General features: G+C 40.2%; 1 protein-coding gene across 1 annotated transcript in view; it reads left to right on the top strand.

The window, feature by feature from the left end:
* Positions 1-25629, top strand: part of Lhfpl2 (LHFPL tetraspan subfamily member 2) — a 148240-nt gene that overhangs the window by 62278 nt on the left and 60333 nt on the right. The window contains exon 3 of the mRNA XM_026393290.2: positions 9056-9116. The gene's annotated coding sequence lies outside the window, so the exon portion shown is untranslated. The remainder of the gene's footprint in view (positions 1-9055; positions 9117-25629) is intronic.

Here is a 25629-nt window from a genome sequence, read left to right as displayed (position 1 = left end):
TTTTTTTCTTCATAGACTTAATTTGTCCCAGAGCAGTGGCTTCCAAAGTGTGTGTGTGTATTTTAATGGTGAATCTTTTCTTTAAAAATTTAAGTGAAATTTTAACAGGAGAAAAAAAAAAGCAGCTGGGCACAGTGGTGCATGCCTGTAATCCCAGTGGCTTGGGAGGCTGAGGCAGGAGGATCAGTTCAAAGCCAGTCTCAGCAAAAGTGAGGCCCTAAGCAACTCAATGAGACCCTGTTTCTAAATAAAATACAAAATAGGGTGGGGATGTGGATCAGTAGTTGAGTGCCCCTGAGTTCAATCCCTTGTACCCTAAGTAAATGAATAAAAGCAGAGATACACTGACTGTAGCTGGTGAAGAGCTCTGCTTACTTCCTCTGTGGCCCTACCCAGCAAGACTTCGGGGTCCCTCCACTGGAAGGCCCTTTCTGCAGAGGCACCTGACACAGGCTCCTGACCCTGCTGCAGTCATGGATATGTTGGTGTTTGACCTTGACCTCCTTGACTACCTCTTCTAAGTGGGGTGTCCGTCATGCTGTTTATTTCCCCATCATTGACATCAAGTGCTTATTTTTAGTTAAGCTATAGTTATTTGCAAACTTAAAAGCTGACCACCTAAGCCAACCAGTATTTTTTTTTCTTCTTGAAACAGGACCTTTACATTTAACTCATCCTCTGAGTTTAGCTCCAGTGCCACATTTGTCACTACTTTTTAGTCTGTGACAAGAAGTTTTTCTCCTCATGGACTTGAGTTTAAATCCATAATGCTAGTGTTTATGCCTATTGTGGTAGATAGTCATGGATCACATGCTTTTTTTCCTTTTATGTCCCGTTCTGGGAAATTAAGTTCTGTATTCCCCCCCCCCCGCAAGGTAGTAAAGAGTAATGCAGCATTTTTTTTTACAGTGTCAATAATCTGGGGCATCTTTTTAAACTTTGAACAGACTAGAGTAACTCAAAGTCCTGCAGAAGAAAAACAGAACCTCGTATAATGTTATGTGCCCAAATGCTCATCATTTGGCACTAAAAGTAGTCTTGGCAGTATTAAAAGGTGTTCATATGTTCCATAAGCATTTATCGAGTACTTACTATGTAGTTATTTGGTTAAGCCTTGAAGAGAGAGATCAAATGTGTCATATGTACTGACTCCTTTAGTACATGCATCCCTACAAGGTATATGCTGTTATTTTTCACTGTACAATGGCCAGTCACTTGACAGTCACCCTTACCCCTGGCTTTCCTCAACTCCCATTATGTTGTTCATTTTCCAAACTAATTGTCTGCTCTCTTTCCTAAGTTTCAGACCAGTTACCTGCTGGAATCCCCTCTGTCCGGTGGCCCAGCTGGGCACATCAAATTTGTGCTGAGCAAATTTTCCTCCCTTTTCCATCTGATCTTATGTTTCTGGGTTTCTAATTTGGTCAAAACCAGTGGGTATTCCCTGAGAACATATCCTTCCTCAGGTACTATTCCAGATAAGAGAGATCTATATCTCACAGGTCAAAATACATTAATGGCCATTCCTAAATGGAGCTTATGGTCTAGCAGATAGAAAAACCATTAACTTCTAAAATAATACCCATGTCTATTTCTGTTCTTCTATATAGTCCCCTCTCCCTGTCTTTGCAGCTGGCTCTGTGGATGGCATCAGGCAGTGGTAAGAGCCATGGGGAAGATGAAGTAGGTACTGTCTAGGCAGTACCAGGGACACGTGGAATGTGTCACTCTTTCAGCTAGGGTGGTCAGAGGAGGAGATGACATTGGAATGAAGGAGGGGATGAGCCATGTGAATGTCCGTGATCTGGAGTGGCCTGCTTCATTCTCTGTTAGTCTTTACTAGTCAAGGGACTGAGTTAGGGTCATTTGAAATGCCCATAGCCATAGTTTGTTAATATTGGCCTCAAGATGGGTGAATGGACTTGACACAGGCAGATAAGCACATAATTATTGCTCAGTGTGGATATGACAGGGCTGTGGCCAGAGTGTGCACAAGTTCATAGTTATCACACAGGGCTGAGTGTGAGAGGGCTGCATGAGCTCGGAGGAGGCCTGAGAGAGACAAAAGCAAAAGGGTGTGCAGAGGAGGCTTTGGTGGAAGCTGGCCCTGCGAGGGTCTTGAGACAAGAGTCTTGTGTCTGGAATAGGAAAGATGCAGAGGTAACATAGTTATGCAGGCAGATGCCTTGAGACCTCAAAACTGAGTTTTGGAGAACATGATATCGGATTTGGAATCAAAGCAGGTCTCAAAAGAAGGAGAGCCCACACCATGATTTGTGATGGGAAACATTCTCCCTTTTCTTAAGGGGCGGTGGATTTGCTTTTGTTTTCCATACAGGTAGTGATTGGTACTAAGTGGGCCTCATAGGGCTCCATTGCTGAGGGTGTTTTTAGGATTTATTTTTATTGATCAATTATACTGTACGTTATTGAGCAAAAAGTATTATCATAAGCTTTATAAAATGTTTTATTAAAAGTTCATGTATCCTTTGTTCTGTCATGATATTTCCATATTTGTTGACATGTAAGTGGTAAAAACTTATTCACAATGTTCTCATGTAATTAATATTTGAAGTGATTTTATTTCTCCTGAAATTCACTCAGAAGCTACCGTTACTCGCATGTAAATGATGCAGGACTTCTAGGCTCCCTCCAGTATAATTGCAGATCCCCTTTTTAGTTCTGCTTCACCTACTCATCTAATGTCAAATTTTAGAAAAGCTCAAAGAGTTTGATTGTGTAGACTGAAACTTAAGATATAGATATTTCCAGAAGAGAGAGCAGTGATCTCTGGCATTGCTATGTCAACGATGGCCACCAAACCTTCATATAGACAGGTTATTAGAAAGAGTTGCAAAAGGTGCCTAGAGATTGCTGAGCCTGATGCCATGTGAGAGAATCCATTCCATCAGAGGAGCAAATAATGCTCGTTTGTCGTGGTCTTCGCTGTGCCTGGCAGGGAGAAGGTACCCAGTCAATATTGTTGACTAGAGAGGGCATAGAATGATGGACAGATAAATGCTTTTATGCATTTGTATGATAATGAAAAAGGTAAATAGGAAGGCGAGTTGGTAGTCCAAACACCTTTAGAGCTGGCCTTGCAGAAACTCCTGGGTTTTTTCCTTTGATTTCAGGAGACTTACAGGAAAGGCATTTCCCAAGGGATGAATTGGCTTTTTTTAATGGTGAAGCCCCTTCAGTGAGCTTTGCCTGTGATGATGACACACTTCCAAATGGAGACATAGCAATGGCATAAACATTTGGCATGATCAGAACCCTTGGAGACATATAAGGTTCTCTGGGAAGCAATGCACGGGTTTGTATCTGAGCTTGAAGGGGTTTATAATTGATAGCTAACTTGGGAGCAGGGTCCTTACTTGCAAAATACATATTTTGGTCTGTATTTGTCCATAAATAACTATTTGGAAATCTTTTTAATGAGCAAATATTCTTTATTTTTACTTGTAATCTTATCATCTTTTTTCAGAAACATTGGTCTGTTATTTACTTAAAGTTTGTGCCTAGACTTGGAATGCAGATGGTGAAGAACTGTGAAAGAGAGGGCTTATCAGATATACTTATAGTCCCCGTTGCTTTCTGTGGCTCCCTGTCTACCCTGGCCCGCTCCCCACGTGTGCTGCATGCACCCTTCTTGTTGTAATGACCAATGCCTGTCCATCTTAAGTCATCAGTTCTTGAACAAGTTGTTGGTGTGTCCTATGTGGCTCACACTTTGCTGGTGCTTGACAGTATTCACAGTAGTTTTGGTCTTACAAAATGACCACACATCTCTATCTGAGATTAAAAGAAAAAAGCAACAATATTTAGTCACTGTCATCTGGAGGAGAGTTTTTCAGAATTACCTGAAGAGCTCCTTAACTGTACACTTGCCTCTGTCACCCTCTTCTGCCACCCATGTTATAAGGCTATTCTGGGACAGAAGAAGTTCATAGAGGCTGGTCTGGATGGACGCTGGTGTTTTGGAAACACCCCCACTTGAGGTTTCCCCCTGCATTGTGCAGGGTAACTTGTCCCCCATGCATCTTTACAGCCTGCTAATTCATGTCTACCTCCTGTGCTTTCTTCTTGTTCTGGAATTCCCACTGTCATCTTTGCTGAATGATCTTCTCCATTCCTATTAATCCAATATTTCTCTTGTTCCCATAGTCTGCCTTTTCTGCCAGTCTGTAGGGAATGTTCTTACTGCGATCACCTGTAGTTTATTCAGTGTACTTTTCTGACCTCTGTGTCCTGTGCTCTACACTATTATGTGCAAGAGACTGAAGTAGAGAGGAGTAAGCTAGAATTACTTTTGTTCTCAAGGAGCCTGTAATTTCTTAGATTTATAACTAGATATTGGGGAAGGGGTGACACTTATGTGTATGAACATGGTACCAGCTGTATGTAAATAACAATAGTAACGTTTTGATGCACAAACCTGGCACACTGAAATGCAGCATAATTGAATCTGACTTGTTGGCACATCTATCGGCTCTTCTCTTGTACCCAGATACTACATTTAAAACGTATTCTCTGACAGCTTCATGTCGATTCTGTAATGATGCAACATTACAGTATTGAGTAAAAGGAAGTTTTTATGATTAGCAGCATCTGACTTAGAGTTTATGAGGTCTTTGGAAAGTTGAAATGAATCATTCACCACTGTGGTTAAGTGGGAAGACAGGCATTGTAGAGGTTCAAGTTCCCAGCATCTCACATGAGTGAGCACTGTCCAGCCTTTGGCAACCTGCCACTTTCTGTGCTTGGTAGACAGGTTCATGAAATTTGACACCTTTATGTCTTTCCTTGAAAATCTTGCAAGCTTCAGCAATCATTCAATGGTTGACCCATTTGTGTTAAACTCCTGTTGTCAGATTCAAGTGTGAGATTGTCCTGGAAGAATTGCCAGGGAATGTATTTCAAGCGACCCCCACCCCCTTCCTTTTTCCTTTACTATCTACCAGCCTAATCTTTAAGGCATAATTTATGCTTTGGGTGCAGAAGCGAGCCACTGCTTTTTTATGTTTATTGAATTGCCTCCAACTGCCCTTAAAATGTGGACTAACTTCCCCAAACGTTTATTGTATCGACAAAGCACACTAAAGCAGGATTTGGATAATCATTCTTTTAGTTGACCCATGTGAACAGAGCCTTAGAGAACTTTCCTACCAAAAATATAAATGGCTCTTCTTGGTGAGGTAGGTATTTTGCTGTTAGCTGATCTCCTTTGCTCTTCACCCCCATGCTTTGTTTCATGGGGGCCCATCCCTGCCTCTGTCCATAATGAGTAAATATAATGGTTGAAGTCATAATTTCTTGGTTGTTGGGTAAACAGCCTCGCTGGAAATGCACTGACCTTTAGAGTCAGAAGTCCTGGATTGAGGCCCGACTTCTTGCTTTTACTAGTTGTGTGATTTAGCCTAAGTTGCTTAAATTTCTAACCCCCCAAAATGGGAATAATAATGATGTCTGTCCCCACCCATGCTCCATCCACTTTCTACTCATAGTGGGTTCTATTGAGAAATGAATTGAAAAGTGCCACATAACACACTGTGCTCTTCCATGGAACTCCCATGTTTGCCATGGATGGATGTAGGGAGCCACCTTGGGTTCAAGAAAGCATTCTTCCTGTTTGAGTACAGTTACTGAGACTTCTGGACCACTGTGGGGACAACTCTGTTTATTACAAAATTCTTTTTTCATTAGGCTGAGATTTACCCTTGTAACTTCCAAAGTCATTTTCATTCCTTGGTTCTGGTTTTACTGAGTAACATGAAACGATTCAAATTGGGACATTTCAAGTCTTGGAAATTTGTAACTGAGAAAGGGGTCTTACAACTCTGCTTCCTGTTTTTCCACAACTCAATTCAATAAATAAGTGCCAGTGCCTGTCACATGGGTGCTGTGCTTAGGCTCAAAAGGCAGCTATTGTTTCTTCCCCTGGTCTCCGGAAGTGGAACAGGAGGGCATGCAACCCAAATGGAGATGAATGGGATGTAAAAACTTATTAACTCCTTAATGTGCAGAAACACAGTGGTTTTAATTTTACTTAGAAGTTTGCTGGAATAAACAATGCCTGCGTTTATTGGGCTATAAATAATTTAAATGGCAACACAGAGCAATAACATACAAAAATGAAGGTGAAACGGTAATAAATGAGGACCAATATTTCCAATTTCTATATAAACCTGTATATTTGATAACCATTAAGTGAAAAAACATAATTTCATGAAAAATGGGAAATAGCGACATGGCAACATTAGTAACTCAGTGTGAGCTACACTTAATGTTCTTGTAGTTGCTTCAACGTGTCAAGACAATTCAGAAGTGTCTTCTCAGGGATTAAAGGTACCACACACTCTTGAGTTACATATAGAATCTAACCCCCAAATCCATAAATTTAGAAGCAGTACTAGACTTGAAGTGAGATGTGCCAGGTTCTGTTCTTGACCTTTGTTCCTGAATTGCAGTGTGACTTTGCAGAAGTCAGTCCGAACTCCTCAGAATTACAGTTTTCCTCAAATTTAAAATGAAACTAAAAATCTCTCCCCCTGCCTGCATTTTATCATTATTAGGATTAAGTGTGATCATGTGTGTGGATTGGATCTTAACTACTTCTTCTGAGTCTTGTAATTTTTGGAGAGTTCTTTAAACATCTCGGTGCCTGCTTCTTTAAGATGGGGATAATACTAGTACCCACCTTAGGGTTTTTGTGAGTTTATCCCATCAAACTCATACATGCATGGAATTCAATTTCATGATCCCCCCCCTTTTCCCTCCCTCCTCTGTTCTCCTTCCTCTGCTCTACTAGACTTTCTTATGCTCAACTATTTATTTATATTTGATTGGTTCTTTTTCCTTATGCATAAAGGTGAAGTTCTCTGTGGTATATTTACATATGCATATAACACGATTTTTTAAGAATTTATTCTGCATTGCCTCCCATTACACATCCCTCCACTCTGCTGCTCCATCTCCTTCTACATTACTGGTCTTCCCTTTACCTTTATTATATCCTATCTTTTCCCCCCTTTCCTTTGTTTTACTAAAACATTCAACCTTTTGAGTTTCTGAGTTTGGCTTATTTTCACCTAGCGTGGTATTCTCCATTTCCAGGCAAATGACATGATTTCATTCTTTTTTATGGTGGAGTAGAACTCCAGTGTGTGCGTATTTATATATATACATATTTATGTATATATTTGTGTGTGTGTATATGTGTGTGTGTATATAGTGTTTATATATGTGTCTCTGTGTGTGTTTAATGAAATCAACCCAGATGCCTGTCAATAGATGAATGGATTAAGAAATTGTGGCATGTATGATTTAGCTGTTGTGAATTGTGTTGCTATAAACATTAAGGTGGCAGTATTGCTATAGTATGGAAATTTTAAATCTTTGGGGAAAATACCAAGGAATGGGATAGCTGGGTCATATGATGATTCCATCCCTATTTTTTTGAGGAATCTCCATACTGGAAATGGCATATTATTTTTTAAGTTGTAGTTGTAGACAGACAGAATGCCTTTATTTTATGTATTTGTTTATCTTTATGTGGTGCTGAAGATCGAGCCCAGTGCCTCATGCATGCTGGGCAAGTGCTCTGCCACTGAGCTACAGCCCCAAGCCCAGAAATGGCATATTTTTTTAAAGAATATAAAAATAACACATTATTTGCCAACCAAATTCAGTAAAAGAACTGGCTGGTTTAATCTTTCATATTGCTGTGATAGTGTCACAAGATTTGACTTCTTTGTCAAAAAAGCTTAATCATGATACAAAGAACTTATTTCTAAGTGTCTTTTTTCTTCCGAGCTTGTGGGTCAAATTTATTTATTCTAGGAAATGCTTTTAACATCCATATGAGTTTGGAAAACTTTAGGTAGGAATCAGTATGCCATCCTGCCTTCTTTGTTATTGCTAGGGTTTTGAAATCTTTGTCGGGAGCTTTGCTCATGATGTGTGTACAAAGAAAAAAACAATTCTTTTAAATGTTATCTTTGATTTTGAACAGTAGTAAGATTCAAGAATTTCTGTGACTCATTTTGGGAGCAATGAAATGTTGATCAAGAACTCCATTTATAACAGACCCATTCATAATAATCCTAGTTGATTTCACAGAAGCCATGTCCAGATAAAAATATTGGTCATGAAATTGTGGGAAATGCTTAGAATTTAGCCAGCAAAGAACCATTTAAGAAAAAAAAAATATAGTTTCTCTGAGCTATTGTAACAAAGGATTTTATGTGTTCAGAATTTATATCTTTTAGGTATTTATTTTTTATTTTTGAGAAAGTGAAACCCAGTGACTTTTGTGCAATATCTTCAAGTTATTTCAAAAGTGTTATGATTTCTTTAGATTGAGGAGCCTTTGAGCCATGTAGTGTGCTTCTCAACCTCAGGAACAGTTAGTTTAATATCGGTAGCACCAAAGCTAATCTATCAGGAAAAAAATGTGGTTACTTATAGCTTGCTATTAACTTATTTTCATTGTCGGCACCATTTGAAAGTTTGATTATAGAAGATGTGCATGTGGGTATTTGGGGAGGTAATGGCTTACACTTGATAAAGTAGAAAGTGCTCTTGAGCAATACCACGCGGTAGGAGAGAAAGGGCATGATTCGGAAACCTTGGATCTTTGTGATATTGGGAAAGGTCCTCATCTGTCAGTGGACACAGTGCTTGTCTGGAAAGGTTGTATTGTGAAACCTAAAACAGTCCAAGATGTATAATAAATTTTCAACAAATACTAACTATAGTATCTTATATCAGAAATTTGTTCTATTTATTTTTAAAATTTCAAAGCACTACTGAAGAGATATTTTGGGATTTTTTCAGTTTTCTTTTTGTTTTTTCTTTCCTTGCATTTTAGTTCCTCACTGTACCCAGAAAGCAGTGGCTATATTCTAAGGCAAATTGAACTATTAGTGTGAGAACCAATATTTGAAGAAACATCACATATTTTATTTTAATAAACATAAAACTGCATGGTAAGTTGTTTTTGTGTGTTTTTTTCTTTTTTTTAAATTAACCTTTCATTCAATTTTTCCTCTAGGTGGCATTTTTCTGAAGTTGTTCATAGAGACCTCCCTGTATTCCTGCAAAACTATAAATACGTAAGTCAATAAAATCAGACATCCTCATTGTTGGTGATTATTTGGAAACACTTTCTAGGTGGGTGGCAACTTCCTACTTGAGAAAGATGCCAAGTTTCAAATTTTTGGACCCTATATGATAAGCACTCATATATTTAGGTTAGAAACTCCTTTTGCATGTGCATGCATCAGGGCTATAAAGGACCCAGTGAAGTTGCATGAATGGTATTTAATATGGTATTGAATTTAATGCTATAATTTCTGTGCTTCAATTCTGACATTGTTTTGTCACCATTTACGAAGAGGTTTCAGAGCTCTCAAAAATGGCCTTCGTAGAATTTAAGTTGTCTTTCCTTTTGAACTTCTTCTGGGACCGTTTTACCATTGGTCATCATATTTCTCAGAAAGGGGAAATAGGAAAGGCCAGTTCAAATTACCCAATTTTATTACTTGTTGATAGTTTTCATGCAGAAGGATTGCCAAAATGAAAGTTAGAAAAAGTTAATCACGAGGTGTTTTGTATTAACTGAATAGATTTTAATTTATAAGTTGCTTTTGGAAAACACTAGTAATAAGGGTTGAGTAATCATCTGGCTATATATATACTTTAGTGCAAATCAAGACAATGGGTAGTTAAATAATTGTCCCTAAAGAATGTGATCCAGGTCTGTTTCTCAAAAGCCTGTTCAACCAGGGCCTCTAGAGGCCTCGTTCACCCACGGGGATGAGCTTAGGTCAAAGGACCCCGGATATGTGTGGATTCTGGACCAACTGTTTCCTGTGCCCTACTCTCCTTACATCATTGACTCTCCTAGCAACCCTGTGAAGTAGGTGAAAGCCAGAGAGGGTGTCAATAACTTGTTCAAGGTCACACACTTAATTATAGGGGTAGAGCAGGAATTTAAGCCCAGAAAGTCTGACTAGGTTAAAAAAAAAAAAAAAAAAAAAAAGTCTCTCCAGGAGGGCCAGCAACTGTGCAGAGGCTTTTACAGAGTCATCTCTCATTTGTAGAAAGGCCATCTTTTTGACTTACTGATTTTGGGGAAGGAAAATGTGCTGTTTTGTCACGTTTTGGGTTATTGATTTCTCGAGTGTTACTACAATGTTCTAAAAACTAGGCTCGTTAGGTTAGGAAGCTTGGGACTTTTTATTCTGTAAACTCTTGTGAGTTATGAAATGGTTAGAGCCGAATTCATTCTCATAGGAAGATGAGGGCTGACATGAGACCAGTGATGTCCTGAGCAGGCTAATTGTTGGTACTATATCCAACTGATGATCTTTAAATATCTACTTTATATTTATTTAGTGGGGATGGGAGAAGCTGGTTTCCTATTACTAAAGATTATCAATAACAATGCACATCTTTTCCTGTATGTTAAAAATAAGGGAATTTTTTTTACATGTGATTTTTTTGAACCAAGTATTCATAAACCTGTTTAAAATTTGGCCAGCCATGACTTTGCCATGCGTTGTTCAGCTCCAGAATTTCCAGGTGCCTGTCAGTGCATTTTTTGCTCACATTGTTCCATGAGTACAGATATTCTCAACAGAGACAGGTTTGTGCTGAGGGGAGTGAGTGTATTTTCATTCAGAGGCACTGTCACTTGGCTGGGAACAGGAGTAACAGCCACCTTGCCTGTTTTCTTAACTTGGGCACCCAAGTTAAGTGAACCTGTGTTCCGCATGTATGCTGGCGATGGTCGAGTCTGCCCATCCTAGGTGGTCACCCTGTTTGACCCTGCTCTGGAGAAAAGTCCTTACATTTTGCAGCACCTTCAGCAGCCAAGTCACAATCTCCCTTAAGTCCTCCTCTCTGAAGAATTAGTCCCATAAAACCAGCTTCTTCTGTTTCTTGTATTGTTATGTTTTAAGTTGTGAATTTATCCTATACAGACTTTATTATCAGGCCAGACAGGCACTCTTGTTCTTACATTCTGCATTAATGGCATCTGAATTACAGACAATTTCCTATTATTTACATTGCATTAATATGATGAAAGTGTCCTCTGGATTGCAGTTTAAGGAAACCCTTGACATCTGGCAATCCTAGGGAGGCATCCCCCTCTATTGGACACACAGTTGGCCTGGGATCTCAGCTGGCTGTGTGGTGTCAGTTGTCTGTACTCCATGGCACTCCAGATCTCTTTACCTGTGGATGATCTCTTCCTTCTTGGGTGGTTTGGAAGATTGATTGAGGTAAGAGGGACAGTATGTAGTGTTAGATAGTCAACAAGTCTCCCCTGGTTGGCTCCCTGACATGGGTCTGATGGAGAGGTCACTGGATAGAAAGTCTGAGAAACTGCTCTTCCAGGCACTCATCATCGTGCCTCGTAGGGCAAACATCTCCCCTCCTGTGCCTCATTTGGAAAAATGGCAAGGCAATACCTGCTCTGTTCTGCCTGCCTGCTCAGTGAAAATTGTAGGAAGGTTTTTAAAAATGGGAGTTTGGGTGTGTGGTTAGTTTAAGGGAACTTATACTGGCAGTACTGCCAGGCTTTTTTTTTTTTTTTTTTTTAACCTAGTCAGACTTTCTGAGCTTAAATTCCTGCTCTACCCCCTATAATTAGGTGTGTGACCTTGAACAAGTGATTGACACCCTCTCTGGCTTTCACCTATTTCACAGGCTTGCTAGGAGAGTCAATGATGTATGGAGAGTAAGGCACAGGAAACTAACACCTAGTGAATCTCAATAAATGTGCTTGTAAATTTGGACCCAAGAAAGGAGGCAGAGAATTGGGCTCAAAAAAATGTCCAGTTTTAAAATCCCTAGAGTTTGACCTTTAGCTTGTTGAGCTTTCTTTTACAACAGATTTTTATATTTTTGTTAGTTTGGAATCTGAGAAGATAATTTGAATAAACTGAAGGTGACCCTGCAAGGGGTACTCCCTTGTCAGAAGAGCACATCCTTAGGAGTTGGTGGGTTTTCTTCCTGAGTGGACTGGGGACAGTCTTCCTCACCTGGGGAATTCTTACTGGGACTGACCAAAGGTACAGAGTGGAGGTTTATCTGGTAGCCACTACCATGTATGGCTACTGAACACATGAAATGTGGCCACTGAGGCACTGTAATTTTATTTTATTTAAAATTTAGAACAATAGTTCATTTATTGGAAAGCTTGCAGGTGTATCTGAAATAACTTGGGTATGCAAATCTACTCTTTCAGCTGCAAATTTTACAACGGTAAAACCAAATCAGTTATTTCAGATGAAAATTTTATACCCAAACTGAGATGTGCTGTAAGTGAAAAATACACAGCAAGTTTTAAAGCATTAGTATTAGAAAAGAGAGTGCAAATATCTTGTTCATAATTTTTATATCTTGCTATCCTCACACTTTTCCAGATTGAGCAAAAGTGGGAGAGTCTGCTTCCCCATGTTATAAGCTCTATCCAAGAATTCATATCTCCACATTAAATAGGAGCCACTTTCAAGTCTTATGAAGAATCTTTAAAGATCCCAGCAGCTCCAGAGGCTGAGGCAGGAGGATCGTGAGTTCACAAAGCCAGCCTCAGCAAAAGCGAGGTGCTAAGCAATTCAATGAGACCCTGTCTCTAAATAAAATACCAAATAGGGCTGGGGATGTGGCTTAGTGGCCAAGTGCCCCAAAGAGAATCTTTAACAAAGGCAGCTTTCCTTTGTGTAGCTTAACTGTTATGATATAGATGTTCCTAAATTCTAGTATCACACCTAGAATCCACTACATCATCAGTTTGGAAGCAGTTAATAGAAATGGACAAGCACTTAATAAAAGAGGTGTAAAACTTTCTCCCCTTACTGAAGGTAAATTGGACCAAATAGATGGTTTCTGGATAGGAAAATAATAAAGCACAGATAGCAATTTTCAAGATTTAACAAAAGCAAATCAAAGTACATTAAAGACGTATAAAGTGGTTGCAGTTCTTATTTATCTTTTACTTTTCATTACCTGTATGTTGACAGCTTGTCTTTCTTCTGATAAGAAATCCTGGTTACAGAAGACCTGGGACTATATTCCCAATATTCTTATACTGAACTAAGTGCTGATTCACTGGGGGCAAATAAGTCATTTTCTCCTAGATGAACCAGTCTCCTGGGTCATGGTGACCCATGTATCCGTCTTGCTTTGCGTTTTTGTGCTCTTTCTGATAGACTGTTGCACAAGGAATTCTGCCCCTCCATCTGATAGGATTAGTTCACAGGGATGTTCTGGATCTCGTGTCAATAAAAGCATAGTTTTGTGATGGAATGTCTGTGAAAAAGGCTGTGTGCAAATCTTCCAGTACAGTGATTCACTTCCAGTTGGTTATTGCTATTGTCTTTTCACCTGCATGACGACATACCTTCATCCTCACCTAGGAAGCTTTTTTATATTAATGAACTCAGCTGAGTGAACATACCCTGGGATAGTGTGGAGACATTCCCCTGACTGTGACTATGAAGAGCATAGCATGTGTGCTTTTATATGAAGCTTGCCACCATAGGCAGGTAAATACTGTATACATTTTTATTTAGTATTCACTTTTTAAAAAATAATTGTTCATGCCAAACTGCAGCAATCCTTGCTTGCCACTAAAGGGGGTAATAATATACCTCTCAAGTTCTTACATCCTGCCCTGTCTGCTCTTTAAAACTTTCCCCTGACTTCCTAACTGAAACTGACTCCTTCTGAATTAAATATTGATTTACTCTGCATTGCCTTTTTGGATCAATTCAGTCACCACAATAACGATTTTGAAATCTTTCCCTCTCTTGTGCTCTCACATGGGGTGGAACCACTAGTCATACAGTGGTCCTGTCCTTCCAGACAGCCTCAGCACCAGCATCCCCCAAGCCACAGGCCAGCTACTTGCCACAAAGCGCAGGGCAGGGGTACAAGGAAACCTGTAAGGATGGGGCCATCTCCAGTCTCTGCACCTTACTGTGCCATCCCAGAACAGTCTGTGAAAAAACTCTCACTGCTATTTGCTAAGCTCAGATGCACTTGGAGATTTATCTGATTTTGATCCAAATTGTTCTGTTTAGATAGCCAAGTTGTGTTAGGAAGTGGACACTGGCTCAGGTCGTCTCTTTTGCCTTTGTTAGAAATCTAGTGTGACTCTTCTAATGAGCTGGTTCCCTCTTGCTGCTTCACCACCGCAGTTCTCTCTCCTTGCTTCGTTCTCAGACCGCATCCCTGGCTCAGTTGAAGTTCAGTCTATTTTTCTCATCGTGTTCACGGAGTATGGATTGGAAAGACAATGTGAGGTGTGGTGGTCAAGTGCTTTCATGGATTCCTCATTATTCAAGGTCAAGGTCACCAGTTTGGGGCAATTTACAGCCTATATCAGGTATATGTAAGTCTGTCCATTTGGACACTGGTAGGCATTTTGATAAGAGAGGGTTGCAGAGAAAGACACTGTGACAGACCCTACCAGTTACATTTTTCTTGAGCTGCTCTGATAGTCTAGGTTGTGTGCTTGCCTGTTTACAGCATCTGCCCACAGGTCACACTTTGATCTTCCCTAGTGCTCCTGAACACTGTTACCCTTCCAGAGCCAAGCATTAGACCTTGCATACTTAGAATTGCCAAAAGATATTTGTATGTGCCCCTCCCCAATTATCCAAAGAACCTATGTTCATACAGAAAAGCATAAGCATGCATGAGACAAAATCTTTCCTTTTAGGGCCACCACTATTAATGTAATGGCCAAATTTCTAAGAGTACCTCTTCTTTCATGTTCTGTTTTTCACATGGTAGAGCTTTGTCGCAACTTTATATTTGGTGATTTTTTTCCCTTTTTTATTATGTTATAAATATTTCTCCATGTCTTCCTTTCTTCTTTGTTCAAAAAGAAAAAAAAAAAGCATTTCAATTTTTTTTCCAGTACTGGGACTTGAACTTGTGGGCACTCTACCACAGAGCCACAACCCAGCCCTTATTTTTATCTTTTTAAATTATTTTTTATTTGTTCTAATTAGTTATACATGATAGTAGAAAGCATTTTGACACATCATCCATAAATGGCATGTAACTTTTCATTCTTCTGGTTGCACATGATGTAGAGTCATACCAATTATGTAATTATATATGAGCATAGGGTAATAATGTACTATTCATTCTACTATCCTTCCTAACCCCATACTCCCTCCCCTCCCTTCACTCTCCTCTGTCTAATCCAAACTATCTTTATTCCCCTCCCCCGTTAATATGAATTAGTATCCACCTATCAGAGAAAATATTTGGCCTTTGGGTCTTTGCAATTGACTTATTTCTCCTAGAGTGATATTCTCCAGTTTCACCTGTTTACCAGCAAATGCCACAATTTCATTCTTCTTTAAGACTGAGTAATATTCCATTTTGTATGTGTGTGTGTATGTGTTTTACAATTCTTATTTTTTATTTTGAGAAAGGGTCTCACAAAGTTGCCCATCATAGCCTTGAATTTTCCATCCTCTTAGCCTCCAGAGTAGCTGGGACCACAGATGTGCACAGCCATGTCTGACTGGTTTAATATTCTATCCTACAGCGTATGTCCTAAATCACTTTAACTTTCTTTCTGTCTTTGCCATTTGAGTTATTTTCTTTTTACTTTTTAAAGACTATATATAAAACTTCAGATATACTTCTATAAATGGCATTATTCAGATGTGAAAATATTCCAGGACAGTTGAAGTCTCATTGGTAGTATATGAGAATGCTTATTTTATGACACCCTGATTGGTAAGGAGTTAAGATTCTTAAATCTTTGCTGGTTTATGAGTTGAAAGTGGCATTTCATTTTAATTTTTACTGGTGTGTGTGTGTTTTCAATAAAACTTTATGTATGGGAGCTGGGGTTGTGGCTCAGTGGCAGAGCACTTGCCTAGTATGTGTGAGGCACTGGGTTCGATTCTCAGCACCACATCAAAATAAATAAGGTCCATCAACAACTAAAAAAAATATTTAAAAAAAACTTTATGCAAAAGGTAGCAGTTGTGTTACAGAGTGTGCAGAGTCCTGTTAAATAACAGATTGGGAAGGGGATGGGCAGAAGGCGGTCATCATTAACTCCTCTCCCTCCCTTTCCTTCATATTCCTTCTAGTGGCAGCCTTCTTTCTTTAACCCTTTCAAGTACTTTTGACTTTTTATTATTAATGAAATGGAGTATTTTTCAAAATCTGAATAACAATTTGTTTTTTTTCTCTTTTGTGAATTGTTTGTGTTCTTAAATTCAAGCAATATTGTCAATTGTGAAAATGATGATTCTGACATCTGTGGCCTTGTTTCATTTTCCTAGAAAAGTTGGTGGAATGCATAATTCTGTATTTTATTTTTTAAAATTATTTTTTATTTACTCTAATTAGTTATACATGACAGTAGAAAGCATTTTGACACATCATCCATAAATGGAGTATAACTTCATTTTTCTAGTTGCACATAATGTAGAGTCATACCAATTATGTGATTATATATGAGCATAGTTATCTATGCATTAACTGTTAATTACATATAAAATTATCTTACACTTCAAAACAGCTCTAGGAATTAGAGAAATGCAAATGAAAACTACTCTAAGATTTCATCTCACACCAGTCAGAATGGCAGCTAAAAGAATACAGACAACAATAAATGTTGGCGAGGATATGTGGGAAAAGGCACACTCATACCTTGCTGGTGGGACTGCAAATTGGCACAACCAATCTGGAAAGCAGTATGGAGGTTTCTTAGAAAACTTGGAATGGCACCATTTGACCCAGCTATCCCACTCCTCGATCTATACCCAAAGGACTTAAAATCAGCATACTATAGTAACACAGCCACATCAATGTTCATAGCAGCTTAATTCACAACAGCTAAACTGTGGAAGCAACCTAGATGCCCTTTAATAGATGAATGAATAAAGAAACTCTGGTATATATATAAACAATGGAGTATTACACAGCATTAAAAGAGAATAAAATTATGGCATTTGCAGGTAAATGGATGCAGTTGGAGAATATCATGCTAAGTGAAGTAAGCCAATCCCGAAAAACTAAAGGCTGAATGTTCTCTCTGATAAGTGGATGCTGGTCCATAATGAGGAGCGAGGAGGCCTAGGAACAATGGAGGAACTTTGATTGGGCAAAGGGGAGGAAAGGTAGGGAGGGTGCATGGGGGCAGGAAAGATGGTGGGATGGGATGGACATCATTACCCTAAGTACATGTATGACTGCATATTTGATTTGACACTAAATTGTGTACAACCATAGAAATGTAAACTTGTGTTGCAATTATGTACAATGGATCAAAACGCATTCTGCTGTCATATATACCTAATTAAAATAAATATTTTTTTTAAAAAGAGCTCAGGTATAGACATGTCAAAGAGATCACAGCTAGAAGTTCTTAGGTGGCTTCTTGGTTGTAGCTGCCATCCACAGCCCTACCCCATGAGCACTCCTGCCCCATCTCATCCAGGCCTATAGGCACCCTTGCAGGCAGGCAAGGTACACCTACCTCTGTTAGAAGAATAAAGCACAATAATGTGCTGGCCCATAATAAAATGTTCATTGGCTTCATGAAATGCCTCTTATCTGCTTCTTCTCTCCTGATAGGTCTTCCCTGTTCACTTGGCCGGCTCTTTTTGTTTTCTGCTTAATAACTGATCCCATGTACTCCTTGGCCCTTTCTCTCCCTCATCTCCTTGCATTCTCTGAATTATCTAGCCCACTGCATGGCAGCTCTGCTGTCACCCACAGCTGGTGCTCTCCAGATCAAACTTCTCCTTCAGGCTGCAGACCCCTGAAGCCAACTGTCTGTTGGGCACCTGCCCCTAATGTCCCACTGGCCCTTCTAATGCAGTGTGTGCCCCCAAATAAACCTTCTCCTCCTCCCTTCATGTGCATCCCTGTTCTTCCTGCCTGCATCTGGACTTGACTTCTTGAATTAGTGAATGTTTTCCTAATTAAATATATTCTTGCCAAATGGATAAATCAGATTTCTTGAGAAGAAACCAAAGTTGGTATTTTGCAGAGTATGCTATTTTAATGGAATCTATTTATGAATTCTTTGTTGGGAGTGAATCCTCATCTATTAGCTTACCATTTATAGGATCTTCAATTTATTTTTTACCTACTTTCTTGATTTAAAATCCCATGACCCTGAATAATGTCTAATGTACACAAGTCAGGCGAGAGCCTCTGGACAGTACTTTCTAGTTAGAGGGCTCTTGCTTTGGGGGCTTGACTTTTTTTTTCCTTGAGTCTTAATTATTTCCATATTCCAATATGTATTGTCTTTTGTAAGGTTGGAAGTATCCTTTATTAGTTAGTTTTTTAGCTTACCTCCCAGGGAACTCAGGCAAGAAATACAAATATTTTCATAAGATTCTTCGAGGGAATAAAATTAATATTTTTGAGAATGAAAATATGGTGACCTATCTCCTAAGGATTGGAAGACTTTATTAAGAAAGCAAAGTATGCTTCTCTAAGGGTAAGTTTTTTTTTTCTTCAGGGCTTATTGGAAATGTGGTGCTGGGAAGAATAAAAGGAAATTTAATACCATGGAAGTTGGAAACAGCCCCTGAAACCCCAGTCTGTTTTAGAACACATATAACACACTAATTCCCAGAGATTTAAGACAGCTCAGTTTACTTCCTAAGGCTGTCAGGCCCATTACAATGGTGACACGAAATGGTTCTTAAGCACAGATGTGCGATGGCAGGGCTTTATATACCAAGATTTCTTTTCTGCACCTGAAGAAGGGGCACCCCTTGGTCTGCCTTCCGTCGACTGTGTCTAGTTGCTTGCTTTGGGTTGATACTTCTCCAAGGTTGGGTTCCTCAAAAGCAGACACACTGATGCTAAAAAGTTAAGGAAGTTGGAGGGAGAATCTGAGATGTGTCTAAATGTTGTTCCCCAAATGACACATGCCTTAATAACAACTCCTGACAAACTGTTAGAGTAAATGGAACAGTGGCCTTATCAGGGCTCTTTATAGGGTTGAAGTTTCCTCAGTGCTAATCAGCCCACAGAAGTGGGCCCACAAGGAAATTACGATACTTTTTCCAAGCAATCAGGTCTGGAAGAAAACAAAAAATCTGTTGGAAACCTGTGGCCAGCCAAGTTTGAACAGAGCCAGCCTCATTAGTTGGGGAAATTCTTAGGGAAGGAAAGAAGGTGGAATCCAGCACTGTTAGTGGACCTTAGAAAGAACTCTGTGTTGGATTTTTCTTTCTTTCTTTCTGTTATGCTAATGTGAAAGCCTTCACATCATAACACAGCAAATGTACCCTGATAGCCTGTTGGCTTTTCCACTCTCGTGGGATGCGATTGGAGCTATTATGTGATGCTAGGGCAACCAAGAGTAGGAAGGTATCCCTGTCCTTAAAGAGCTCCCGATCTAGCTGTGTGTGGACAAGTAGAGAAGTCACTGCCACTGTGGTGAACCAATTATATTAGGGACAAAGGAAGAAACCATTAAATCTACCATTGGAAAAAGTATTGTAGAGCTGTGGCATTGAATGGGGACTCTCAATGACAGAGATAAATGTGGGGAGAGGAGGCATGGAAGTGCAGCGTGTGGTCAGGAAGCAGTGAACGGTTTGGGGTGACTGAGACATGGGTGAATAAATTGCTGAGAAGGCAGGCAGGAGAGGTCAGGCTTGAGCCTCCTGAGGGCCTTGCCTCTGTTTTTGACATCTCTTCTATACAAACATCAAAAAGTGCAGACCATTTGTGGCAGAACCATTTCTGTTGACTCAGATCCAAGCCCCCCACGAAGCATCCCACCATTGTAGTAACAATTTAGGTGCAGAATGGTGACTAGAATTTAGAGAACCTGTATGGGGTTCAAAGTTCTAGAGTTACAGCCTTTTGGTAAAGACACCAACACTTTGCATTAAGTGACTTACTAGTGATACTGTAGGATCCATAAATACCTTGTTAAAGGGGAAATTGACTTGATTTATGTTGGTGGTCAATTTTACACATAAAATATGGACTGGATGTAGCTTAGTGGTGAAGTGCTTTCCTAACATACACAAGGCTCTGGGTTTGATTCTCAGCTCCACTCAAAAAAAAAAAAAAAAAGATACAAACACACAGATACATATACACACAAAAAATAGCCAGGTGTGCCACATGTCTCTGATCCCAGTGACTTGGGAGGCCAAGACAGGGGGATCATAAGTTTGAGGCCAACCTCAGCAACTTGGTGAGACCCTCTCAAAATTAAAAAATAACAATAATTTAAAAGAAAAGGACTGGATCTGTAGTTCAGTGCCCTGGAGTTCAATTCCCAGAACCAAAACAAAAACATAAAATACAATTTTTTCTCTATTTTCTTTTATTCCAACAAGCCCCAAGTGTTCTATGTTTCTGGAAATGTCTAGCTGTATTCAGTAGCATGCAGAATTGATTGTATTTATGTTTTCCTGATTTCTTACCCTCTCTGCAGTATATTTGTCCCCTAGTATTGTGGATGCCTTTGGCCCTGTTGGAGAGGCACACCTGCTCTTAGTTACCTTCAGTACATGGATTGAGAAAGGGAACAAAAGTAATAAGTTGACATCAGGTTTCCCCCATATTACATCATGCAGCTAATCTCCATCCCTTTGTTTCTTTGTTTTTTGTTCCTGATGGAATCACTGCATTGGTAGAGGGGAAGAAAATTTAACATGGTGCCCAGGTCTTGGGCCATTGCTCAGATTAATTAGGAGCAGAAGCTGAAAGTGACTCATAGAGGTCAATGGTAGGTCAATTGCTGTCTCACCAAATCTTGAACTGGCTGACCTCTAATTGCTTAAATTCAAAACTACACATAGAAGCTGGAGATGTAGCTTAGAGCCTTCACCTAACACACCCAAAGCCCTGGTTTAGTCTCCAACACCACAAAAAAAAAAAAAAAAACAAAAACCAAAACGCTGTATATATATATATTTGGTTTGATCCATTCTCAGAAAGGCTCTCCATGTGTCTTTTGCTACAGAACAAGCAATCACCTTGTTTATCACTTAGGCTAACGAGTGTACTCACCATTCTTTCTCCCTTAGGAATTTCCACTTCCTCTTTCATCATTTATGGAGTATTTTTTTTCCCATGGAATTCCCCATTTTTCTGTAGACTCACTTTTGTTCCATCTTTTGAAATTGCCGTCAGGTTTCAAGAAGGACATGTTTCCCCATCAACTTTGCAACACAAGATAAAGACTTAAAATATTTGACAACACAGAAAGAAATGAGAGGATCTCTTGAGTCCATTTTAGTAAATTGGCCACTGACTGTTGTGTATCTTTGGCTGAATTACTATTCTTTAGTGAGTGAGTGTAAGAGTAATCAATTCTGAGAAAAACTATTCCAAGCAGCCCGATAAAATTCTGTGTTCCCCTTGTCAGTCACTGTCCCCAATACAAGAGTGAATGCCAAAGTAAATAGGGTACTCTTTTTACCCTTGGGTTTGGCATCCAGCATCACATTGTGCCTTCACTGTGTGCTGCCCTCTTCTCCATGCAGACTTGTTACCTGAATTTAAGGAGATTGCCCTCGATGGCTATGGTCTTGTGAGTGCTCTTGTCATGATGACCCAAACCTTTGATTTGGCCCTCCTCATATGAATTGGTCACCCTCTATTGGAACCATCAGCGTCTCATGAATAGAGTATTATTATTTTTCCTGTTCTGGCTACCGAAAACTGGAGAACCTGGTTTTGAGGATGGATGATATTTTTTTTTTCCAGTTGAGCCAAAAGTTGTATGGGATGATACAGGTTCATGGCCAACAGACAGGTAAGAAGTGGTTCTTTAGTGGCTCTTGAGCGCCTTGTGAAAGAAAAGCCACTAGCCTCCTGCTCTCTGTGGTTTTGCTGTTGTCACTGAAGTTGAAACTTGGGAAGTTTCATTAGAGTGCATCTCAACATTCATTCTGTAGGAACCAAGACTTCTGTCAATGCTCAAAACTATCATAGCTGAAGAAAAAGATGCTAAGGCTTTGTGTGTGTAACTTTCAGGAATGTTTTCCAAGGCTAATCAAGATGATTTTTAGTGAAGGTTTCTTTGTGTCTAATTCCCTGAGGGGTAACTGGGATGATCATCAGTCCAATAACCCTGACTCAGAACTTGCTCCATGGTGTTAGACTTCCATGTATTAGAATGTAATTTGGATATGTATGTGACATTTCTGGAACATCTCATAAGACCAATAAGACAAAATATGCTAAACTAGAACTGTTCAAAAATCTGAGATCCATGACTGGTCTTCCAGAATGTTGTTATAAGAAAATGGTCTTCCTTCGCTTCTACAGACTTGTTAATGATTATACAAAGTTAAACAGGATTTGTTTTTATGACAGGACCCCTCAGAGACTTCAGCATACTAATGTGTGCAAAGGCTCTTCAAGAGTCAGAAAGAGGATTAGTCTCTGTGCTGGGATCTCCTTTTACTCGGGGACTGTGACCATGTCCCAGAACTCATGTCACTCTGGCACAGTTGGGAGGTAATGACATGGGGTTGATTAAAAATGGTCACAGATTCTTTTTAGCTCTTGCCATCAAGAATTGGAGTCTTATTTCCCTATCCCTTGAGTCTGGGCTGGCCTTCTGACTTGCTTTCACAGATAGAATGTGACAGAAGTATTGTGTAAGTTCAGAGCCTCAGCCCCAAGAGAGCTGGAAGCTTCCACTTTTACCCTCTTGAAACAGGGCTGAGACCTCCATGTAAGGAAGTGGTCTAGCCTCCAGGAGAGTGAGGGGTGCCAAATGATAGGCCACTGCCAGTTATGGGGCTCCCAGCGCTGATGTCCTGGCTGGATGCAGGGCATGACTGAGCCCAGGCAAGACCAGTGGAAGAACTGCCCAGCCAACCTCAGGAATCATGAGAAGTAATAAATCATTATTTTGAGGCACTTTATTACATAATAGTAGTGAATGGATGTGCCAACATAAACACTACCACCCAGCAAAAGCTTTGAAACCAGACAGAAAAAAAATGTGTTTTTAAAATCTAATCTGATACATTAAGGAGGTTTTTCTGGTTTAAGATGAGATTTCTAGACAGGGGTTTTCCAGAAACCTGAGTCAAGTGAATAGTTAACAAGAATGTAATATGTTTGGCGGGTGACGAACAGCCCCAGAAAATGACACCCGCTCCCAGCATGAGTGACCCAACAAGGCCAAGCTCATGCTGCCTCCGGGAGGTTAGAGGAAGTCATGGAGAAGTTTTGGACTGCCCTCAGGGACAGTCTCCTAAAGGCTATCTGACAGCTACACAGGAGGGTGACTGTGTCACTTGGGGCTCATTCTGATAGCCTAATAATTAGGTTAAGCAGAAGCAGCATTGGGTACAATCCATTTGCTCCACTCGCTGACCAGCTGTGGACGTGAGGCCTTTCCAGTGTTCCCGTCACAGAATAGGTTTAATTACTCCTGGCTCCTAGGAGCAAATCTCATTTGCAGATGGCACGAGGGCCTGTTTTCAGCAGGTAAGATGTAGAGACCTGAGAGGGAGACGAGTGGCGGGTGCCTGGGCTGGCGCAGATCCTTCGACATGACGTCTGCTGTCTCCTTGGTGGAGCTGTTTACGTGGAAGTGGAGGCTGCATCTGGGAGGCCTCAGCCAGAGTCCCCTCGTGGTTCCATCCAGGCCTAGAATGCTCAGCCTGGAGGATCACAGCATTCTTGCCACAACCACGCTGGCCCCGGTGAGTTGGAAAGAAGCAAAAGGATCAGAAGGATCCAGGAATCATGGGAGTTGGAGCTGGAAAAGACCCACTTGGTCATGAAGCTTCTTCCTGTCATGGCCAGACCATTCCCCTGGGACTCCCTACAGTGCTTTGTAAAAGCTGTTTCCGAATGACTCAGGCTGGGAGTCTTCCAGCCGTTCCCTGGGGAGGCCAAGCGGCCTTTTCTGAGGAGGAAATATTTTCCTCACGATTGGTTGGGATTTTTTTTTTTTTGTTGGTTGGCTCCAGCCCCATTACCCCTGGCCGGTCTTCCTCAGACCACCCTGAACAAGTTCCCCCTCTACCTCTTGGATTCCCACACTTAAATCTATGTCATGCTTCCTCTGAGCAGCAATTAAATCCAGGAGGAAGGGCCTGCTTCCTAGTCTTGCACTTTCTGAAGAAGTGACTTTCCCCAGCTGCTTCATTATTCTGAGCCCTGGCTCGGAATTTCTCTCCAATTTTTTTTTCTTTTTTTGGGGGGGTGGGTCCTTGTTTCATTTCACATGTGGAAACTGTGCTTGAACTTCATATCCATTGTACTTCATATCTACCATGGGAATGGCATTTTTACTAAAAATTAATTGAATTTTTTTAGTGACTTTTTGCTAGACTGGCTCGACCTTGGTTGACATGTTGTTGCTCAGTGTGTACAAAGAGCTGTCAGTAGATTATGGCTCCCCCAGAAGCTGATAATAATGACACCATCCACACTGTACTGGTTGGAATAACTGCATAAACACTGTGTTCCTAGGACATTTGGGGGGTTGGGAAGTTGATGTAACTCAATACATGGTCTGTAAAAGAAGGAAACTAAGTATCTGTGTCTGCCAAGCTCACAGCTATGTTGGGGATGTTTAAAAAATAAGTAATCATGGTTTGTGGGTCTCCGACTTTGTTGTTACTGATGAAGCCAAGCATTGACTGCTAGGAGCTCACCAGTCAGTCCAGCCAGAATTTATAGGCTGAGATTGAAGTCAGAAGAGAGGTTTAAATTAACATTTTTCTGAGCATGTTCCACAGAGTGTTGCAGTTCCTAGGGGCATTTTCGGAGTGTGAGGGAGGCAATGGGAAGAGAACCTCTTATTAACCCCCTGCAGCTCTGATTTAATCTGTTTCATGTAAAGAACTGGGATTGTTTGTCAGGTTCTGTTTGATAAATAGTATTACATGTTCAGAAGGAAAGTTTGCAAACCACAGGTTCAGAGAACTGACTTCTAGTAAAAACAAACAGAGAGAAAAACCTCTTCAGCCCAGCAACTAACGATTACATTTCTGGGATCCACATAGATCAATCCACAGACATTTGAAAGCAGTAGAAAGCGAAGGACTAAAACAAATAGATGTTTCTGTGTAGCTACAGTGTCATCAGGAAACTCTTAGTCAATATAAACAGGACATGCAGACTGTGACCTTTAAGTGGCAAGAAAAACAAGAGCCCAGTTCTGGTCATCTTGCAGGTGACTGCCAAATTGTCTTAAATGCCAACAAGTACTGGAGGTTGAGGTTAGTAGGAATCATGCAAAACAGCTTCCATTTACTGAGAGCTTTCCATGTGCTGGCACTATACCCGTGTGCATGTCACACATGGGGAAACAGAGACGTAGAGATGAGTGATTTGCCTAAGGTCATACAGCTGATAAAGTAATGGAACTAAGAGTGGGTCCCTTTGACTAGTTTATGGGTCCCTTTAAATGCTCTGCTTTATCACCACTCTCTGAATCCCTTTGTATTTTTATCACATGCACACACATCCCCCTCTAATCGTTCTGTTGAGTCCCTAAGGATGGCAAGTTTGAAAAATTGTATTGCTGTAGTTACAACTTTATGATCAATCCACTCAAAGATTGCTCCATCTAAGATTGAAATTTAATGTTGCATGTAAATTGTCCTCAATGGCAGA

This window comes from Urocitellus parryii, chromosome 1 (assembly GCF_045843805.1).
Source record: "Urocitellus parryii isolate mUroPar1 chromosome 1, mUroPar1.hap1, whole genome shotgun sequence".
NCBI lineage: Eukaryota > Metazoa > Chordata > Mammalia > Rodentia > Sciuridae > Urocitellus > Urocitellus parryii.
This window is presented reverse-complemented; position numbering and strand designations above follow the sequence as displayed.